Source organism: Astatotilapia calliptera, chromosome 3 (genome assembly GCF_964374335.1).
Source record: "Astatotilapia calliptera chromosome 3, fAstCal68.1, whole genome shotgun sequence".
Classification (NCBI taxonomy): domain Eukaryota; kingdom Metazoa; phylum Chordata; class Actinopteri; order Cichliformes; family Cichlidae; genus Astatotilapia; species Astatotilapia calliptera.
The window spans coordinates 57,150,659-57,158,668 of record NC_137424.1 but is presented as its reverse complement, the minus strand read 5'-3'; positions in this window follow the sequence as shown (position 1 = coordinate 57,158,668).

Below are 8,010 nucleotides of genomic sequence, written 5' to 3'. Positions count from 1 at the left end.
TATGTACCAGCTCACTCCCGGTGGCTACTTGGCGGGGCCTCTGGCCTCTGGGCCTGCGGCTCGGTTCACTCTGGCACAGCTGGCTGCCGGCAGAGCCGGCGGGCACGCCGGTGCAGCCCCCTCTAGCTTCTGCTCGGTGGCTACTGGGTGACGCCTCGTCTGGGGATCCTCAGCCCTTCCCATGAGGGTGGCACGGATGCCCCTCCGGTGGTCCTCCTTGGGCTCTCGCACTCTGGGGCCTCTGGATGTCTGGGGCCTGGATCTCCTCCATGCCTGCTTCATGCCCTGGGCGATGGGGCTATGGCTCTCTACATCCTCTTGCAGACCATTACATGTGGAAACCATTTGAATACAAGCACACTGATCCACACAGGTGTGCACACGGGTGTTCACTGTTCGTAGACCCAAATTACACCTTTCTTGGCTGCTACTTCAAAGCACATTGTGCGCTGTCTGTCCTGCATACTGCACAACAACATTGAATATTTAGTATTTACTGCTGTTTACACTTAGCTAGATTAATGCGATGGTATTGTGTTTAGTATGTTGCTTTGGTTTTTTTTTTTGCTTGTTTTCTATTCTTTCTCTCTCAACAGGTGATCCAGGAGATTTTATCTTATTTTATTTTATTTTTTACCCTTTCTCACTGTCCCTCTCCCCTTCTGTTTTTCTTTTCCTTCCTCTTTCTTTCTCCCTTTCCTATCCCTCACTCATGTCTGTCCCATCTGTAACAACTGAAAATAAAATAAAAAAATAAATCCATTGGGTATCCTTGTTGGTCTTCAGACAACAATTCTGACGGCTAAAGAACCAAATGGGACAGGCAAAAAAAAGAAAAAAAAAAAAGAAAACCCGATCGGTACCCCGCATGCGCAAATCTTACTTTAAATTTTACACATGCGCAGTAAGGATCGGAGAGTCCTGATCCGAAACTATCTTTTTATTTTTCGTTTTTGTCTACATTGTACTGAAATGCTTCATTATTGCAAACATTTTAAGATATACTTATTATTCTTAACATCTTAACAGATACTCTGACCCATAACTATCGTAAAACGCTACGACCGGAAGCAGACACCTTTCGCGCATGCGGGATACCGATCGGGTTTCCGGTACGGATCGGGTAGTGACAAGCAGAACTGAGTCCTATAGAGCTTGAAAATGTGACGTCATTCAGGGGTAAAACCGCAAAGGATTCTGGGAACTCGTGGCAAGAGGTACTAGGGCACACAGGCTTTCAATTGAAATCAGTTACACAGCGATAAAAAGAAACACAAAAAATGGCAAGAAGCTGTTGTATTATTAACTGCAATAGCCGGTCGCATGACAGCCACAGGAAGCCGACGGGTAAAGAGATCGGTTGTGGATTACGTCGTTGAAGAGAAATTGTTTAAGCCAGTAACAAAGAGCCGACGGATGGCCTGGATTGCAGCCATTCGAAGACCAAATATAACATCCCAGAACCCTCCAGCTCACATGTTAGTCTGCTCCAAGCATTCCCACAAAGGTCAGTCTGCTGTTGTAGTTAATACGTCATTTTCATAACATAATTGGTGATATAGGTTACAAGGAAGTCTGGCGCTGAACAGAAATTGTCGCGCTATGCTCCTGTGTTTATTGTGCATAAATAGTGAATTGTCCTGACACAATATTGCGTTTCGCTTCTGTTATTATGGTACATTGACAAAAACTTTACTTTTATTCACAGGATAAAACAGGTTTTTTGTATCACTAATTGCCCAGTACGATTACAGCATACAATATTATTGTCACTGCTACATTTCTGTAACGCGTACCAGAAATTATTTCCACTACTAATTAATTACCGTTGAGCTCAAAGGTCCTATTAATAAACGGTTAACGAATGTGTATTTATGAAGACGATTTGTGAGACTGGTAAACTTACCTTTGTTCGTACGATGGTCTTTCATTCTACACGGTGCATTTCAAGGTCCTGCACCCATCCGTCGGTAAACTGTACCTGGGCTTGTTGCAGTGACCTGAAGTTACTAAACTTCATGAGTGTATGCACTCACTCCAAGAACCGTATAATTATAAATATGAGCGTGGTGAAAGTGGGCAGCACGCTAACGTCATTTGTCCACTCTGTGTGCTCGTAAGGGTCTTACCCTTTCACTCTTTGATTTTTTCCTCGTATCTTTTCTTTGACTTTTCAACAAGTCTGTCTTTGTACAGACCGGCATTGTTCTCCTTTGTTTTGTACATAACTTTTTTGGGGGACAAAGAAAAAGCAAGAAGGTATTGGAACCGGAGAATGAACGTTTTGCGGTGCTGCAAATGCTTGCGTTTGATGCGGTACTTGGATTGTTTTGCCGCGAGTTCCCAGCATGCAATGCGCGAAAGTCACGTGGTCTGTCAATCTATGTGTGGAGGAACAGTAACTGTGTGTATATGTAAGCATTGAAACACTGCATAGAGTAAAATTAACAGTAATGGTATTTTGTCCAAGTCCGCCATTGTAGAAATTCATTTCACCGAAGCAATAACCTGGCGCACAGTGTGACGTCAAAAAAGGCACAGACCTTTGATGCTGCGTTTCCTCTGTTTCCCTCGTCCACAGTAAATGCAAAAACTGAGTTTTCGAAAATCTCCACCCTGGCATGAGTTTCAAAAAATTCTTCGTTTTCAGTGACCGAAAATGCCATTTACGTGTGGACGAAAGGTGCAAACGCACAGAAAAATCTGCGTTTCCAAAAATACCCATGTACGTGTGGACGTAGCCTTAGATACTGTGCTGTTCCATCTAGTTATTGGTTACTGAAAAATGTTTGGCCAGGGCAGTTATTAATTTAATAAGTAAGTGCAGCTGTTCAGATCAGATGGTGATGTAGGAAAATGCAGAACATGTTACTATAGCTGAATGCTGTGTAAAACACTAGTATTAAATCTAACTCCCATTGATGGCTTAATTAACTATTTAATAAAATTAAGTCTTTCATTGAATATCCCCCTATGCATAGTTAAGTAGTCTATGTAGCAGTCTACTGCAGGATGTCCAAAGTGCAGCCTGCAGGTCATATGTGCCCCTCTAAGTGATTTTGTGTCATTCAACTGCAAATGAAACATGTTAAAATTTTATACTGCTTGTACAGCACACAGTTGCTGAAGACAGACAATTAAAAATATTTTTATGTTCAGATTTGTTCTGGGATATGTCACCATTTATATATATCTTCCTGTGACTTTAAAGTCTGTCAGCTAGTTAGGTACATTTTTGCACTGCCAGTGTTTGTTGCTGGAGTTGATCAGTTTACCATATAAACACTTGCAGTGCATTTCAAACTTATAATTACACTGTTCATTTTGTGAATTATCCTGGAAAAAATGGAAATGTTTGCAACTTTTTCTTTCTCATGTACTTTCTTTTATTTCCTTCTGACATTTAAATTCTTTGGGATCTCAAACACCATCTTTGACATAAAGATATGTAAGTCATTTTCATATTATTTGTATTACTTATTGGCCATATTCAATAGCTTGCACGGATTATTTTGAAAAGTGATGGTTAATGGGACATCTGTGAAAGAAGTGCATTACTATTTTTTTTCTTCTGGTAATCGGTATAAAATGTTTATTTAGCTGCAGGAGTCAATGACCAATTTCATAATTAGACATCTATTGAAATTTCAATGTTTTGTGCTAACAATAATGCCAACAGTGCTCTCTTCACTTGTGCCACAACTCTGACAGTTTTGCTCCTCCCCTCATATTGGAGTTCTCTCTGAGCTGCTGCTGTCAGGTGCATCAAACCATTTTACATTCCCTTGTTATTCTAATCTCTATCTGAGTTTAGGACTCCAAACATTCACACCTGCTGTCAGTAACCAGAGCTCACATGACTGTAAGTAGTGCAGCTCATTAAGGTGAATTGAATTGAAATCTATACTTTATAGGAAGGTTTTTACTGATAAAAGTGGTAATAAACATGGTAACCAATAAAAATGCAAGCTTGCTGCTTTAAAAAAAAGAAATTACTCCTGTAATCTCTAACAGTTTTTTAACAGCAGGTGTGAGGATCCACAGTCGTTAAGCTTTGGTAAAGATTTAAAAATAACATAACATTAAACATTAAATAAGTTTGATGGTGTTGACAGCAGCAGCTCAGTGTTAATCAGCTGATGGTGAGGGGAGCAGGAAAGCACTTTTCGTCATGGTTGTTGGAGTTGTTTAGGATGCTGGTATTCATAGGAACAAAAATTAACTAAGTTGTTTTCCATTCTATAGAAATTGTGTATCTACTTTTTAATAAGTCTTTCTGCTAATGTTATTAATTATCATGCATTACAGATTTTATTTTTAAGCAACAACATTTTAGCATGCAATCAGAGCATACCTTACAGTACAGTTTTGTAAGCTGTGCACACAAAAATAGACTGTTATTTTACAAAATTGCTCATTCAACAAATGTAAATCAGATTTTTTGTTTTAGGTGCACTGTAACAGCTAGATGGAACTCCTCAAAATTAAAGAAAGAACAGGGAAATACATGGAAATAACAATTTTCCTTCAAGCACATCAGCAAAGTTAAATTGGTATACTTGATAACTGTTGTTATAAGTTATTAACCCCGATTCTTTTGTCACCATGATAGAACAGAGAAAACCGACTCATAGTGGTCAAAACATTTTATATTTCTTTTTATTCAATCATCTTCTGGAATAGAGAGGCCCCTGCACAGCCCAAACGCTAGTTGCAGGATCTCTAACATTTGAAGCTCCACATGTGTCTTATATGGTGGTATTTCTGTACTTCAGATGTCACACACGTCACACGCAGTTTCATTACAAACAAAACTCCTTCTATTCAGTTCTAGTGATGGGATTTCCGGCTCTTTTTAGAGAACCGGCTCTTTTGGCTCGGCTCACTAAAAAGAGCCAGCTGTTTCGGCTTCGAACCGGCTCTTCAGGTTGTTTTCTTGCTTTAATTAATTAATTATCAACAACAATACAAAATTATGCACAAAAGGAATTAGTAATGTAAAAAAACGTGGTTTTCTTTATTTATGTTTATATATAAATATTTATAGGGGCCCCTAGAGACGAAACACGTACAAACTCCAAAACACATTTCTAGCGTTAACTGAACTTCCAAAACAGAGCTACGTAGATCACTTAAATTACACAATCGAATTCATATGTCTATTGTTTTTGTATTAATACACAAACACTCATACATATATATATATATTTAAATATGTATATATTCAAATAATAAATAAATTCATTTACCTGTTACTACCACACACCCAATCCGATTGTTGGTACTTCCTGGCTTGTGTAGCCACTAGGTAACGAAAGCTCAACACGGCCCCTAGCATCCTGGAGCTATTCCGTTGTGTTTTGGAGTGTGTACATGCTTTGTCTCTAGGGGCCACTGTAAATATACGTTTATTTATTCATTCCACATAAAATGTAATAAATAACTTATAAAATACAAAAACCAACTATTTACATTTCATACATTTCAACTTTTAACTACTTAAATTTTCAGCTTTTTCCCTTTAAACAAATTTAAAGTGAAACAACACAAAACACTGCAAACCACAACACAATAAAATATAAACTAATATATGGGGGGGGGGGGGGGGGGGGGGGAACGCCCAGATCTTTAATTAAGGGAAAGGTTGGCATTTAGAAATATTAATATCAAGGTTCAAGGTTCTTTATTTGTCACATGCATAGTTATACAAGTATAACACACAGTGAAATGTAGCCTGACACACTCCTCGACATGTGCAAAAATTGGGGGGGGGGGGGGGGGGGCTGTAGAGGAGGAACATTATATATATAGTATATACATTGGGTGAATGTGCAGTAGTAGCAGCAAGCAGGTGAATTCTGTACATTAATATGAATAGACATCTGACTATTTTACAGGATAGACAATATAAACATATTTAAAATTAAAGGAATTTGAAATGTACATTGTTCCTTGGTTTAGTGTCTGGAAGAGAGTCCTCACACTCAACTGACTGCGTTTTATCTTCCCATTGCACTGATGGGTGGACAGTTCTTAGGTGCCTGTGCATGTTGTTTGTGGAGCCGGCTCTATATGATATCCTTTTCTTGTAGACTCTACACTCTGCCTTTGTTTTGTCAATAAGATTGAAATGGTTCCAGACTTTGCTTCTTTTCTTGGTATCACTCATTTTCTTTACTGTACCTTTCCAATGTGACGGTGTTGTCTCTTGTTGCTCCCGGCTCTCTTTCTTTCCCTCTCCCTCCTGCTCTTGTTGTGTGCTACTGCTGTTGCGAGTGTAACTACCGCCCCCGCCCCCTCAGCTCAGCGCTGAGGAGAGGGGGGAGGGGCGCAAATGCAAGGCTCTGTTTGCCGTCTCTGCTCAGCGCAAACACCAGGGTGACTTGCAGCATGAAGTGAAAAAAGTGAAAAGGAGGGCAGGAGAACGGAAAAAAAAAACCCACGGCTCCCAATAAGGAGCCGGCTCGCATCGTTCACTTCAAAGATCCGGTGTTGTGCCAAAAAGTGATTGTCTGCCAAAAACTGATTTCCAGTGTTTCTGTGTATTTTTTATGTGTAATATCTTTACGTATGTTCGTAAATAGACTTCGGTGAACAGGGGATACAAAGGGGTTACATAAAGAATTAAAAAATTATCTGTTTTTTAAGTATCTTTACAACTTGTACTTACATTATAACCAATCCGGTCCTTTATCCCCACTTAAAATATTTTTACAGAACTATTGTAATATTTGCTGCTATTTCTGCTGTCCTGTTGGGCAACTTACTCTTACAAAATACATTTTTAATGTTAATGAGATTTTTTTACTGCATAAATAAAGGTTATATAAAAGTCGCTGCCAAAAACTGATTGCGGCTTGTATCTTGCTACACGAATGTTGTTTGTGGCTCAAGATGACTTTATGTCATCCATAAGGGATGCATTTGACATATGTTTAACATATTATAGCCCAACAAGTTACTTATAGCACTTTAAATATGAGCAATCGCTTTTTGGCAAATACCGGAAATCAGTTTTTGGCAGACAATCACTTTTTGGCACAACACCGGCTCTAAGAGCCATTTCGTTCGCGACTGACCCATCACTATTCAGCTCCTCTTTTCTGTGTCTGAGTTATTAATATGCCTGTGAACTAAAACTTCCTGTGCAGCTTGCAATAACTTCCCCTTCCTAAGGTCTGTTGCCAGGGCAACCTGTCTGAACTTAGTTTCACTCTGTCTGTTGCTCATACTTCTGCAAAAACCTGCAGTTTCCTGTCAGCCTGTGACCTTGTCTCAAAGCTGGCCTTCTTGTATGCATAAAACAATCTAATGAGCAGATACGCATTAAAAAATATCTCTCTATTTCTTAACAAAGTATCACATGAATATGAATCTCCACAATTATAGATTTTAATTGGGAAGCAACATGCAGATGTACAGGAGGACTACAAACAGCAATTTCTATCACATACAACTCTTTGAGAAAATACCAGCAACAGTGATAATTTATCACTTGCTGATTTATACATTTTACAGTGTAGATTGATGGAAAATCTCCACTCTGGCTAAAGTGTGTTTTTACAAACAATGTTTCCACATACAGTGGCTTGCAAAAGTATTCGGCCCCCTTGAACTTTTCCACATTTTGTCACATTACAGCCACAAACATGAATCAATTTTATTGGAATCCCACGTGAAAGACCAACACAAAGTGGTGTACACGTGAGAAGTGGAATGAAAATCACACATGATTCCAAACATTTTTTTACAAATAGATAACTGCAAAGTGGGGTGTGCGTAATTATTCAGCCCCCTTTGGTCTGAGTGCAGTCAGTTGCCCATAGACATTGCCTGATGAGTGCTAATGACTAAATAAATTTTTTGGATTGCCGTATGTGTGAAAATGGCTCACACTTCTATTCTGCACACAATCTTCTGTGTATTTTAGTGAAATGGATTACCTTCTTGCCAAATCACGGACGAGGAGAAGGAGAATTAAAGCTAGAGTTTAGCAGCATTTAAATAGCC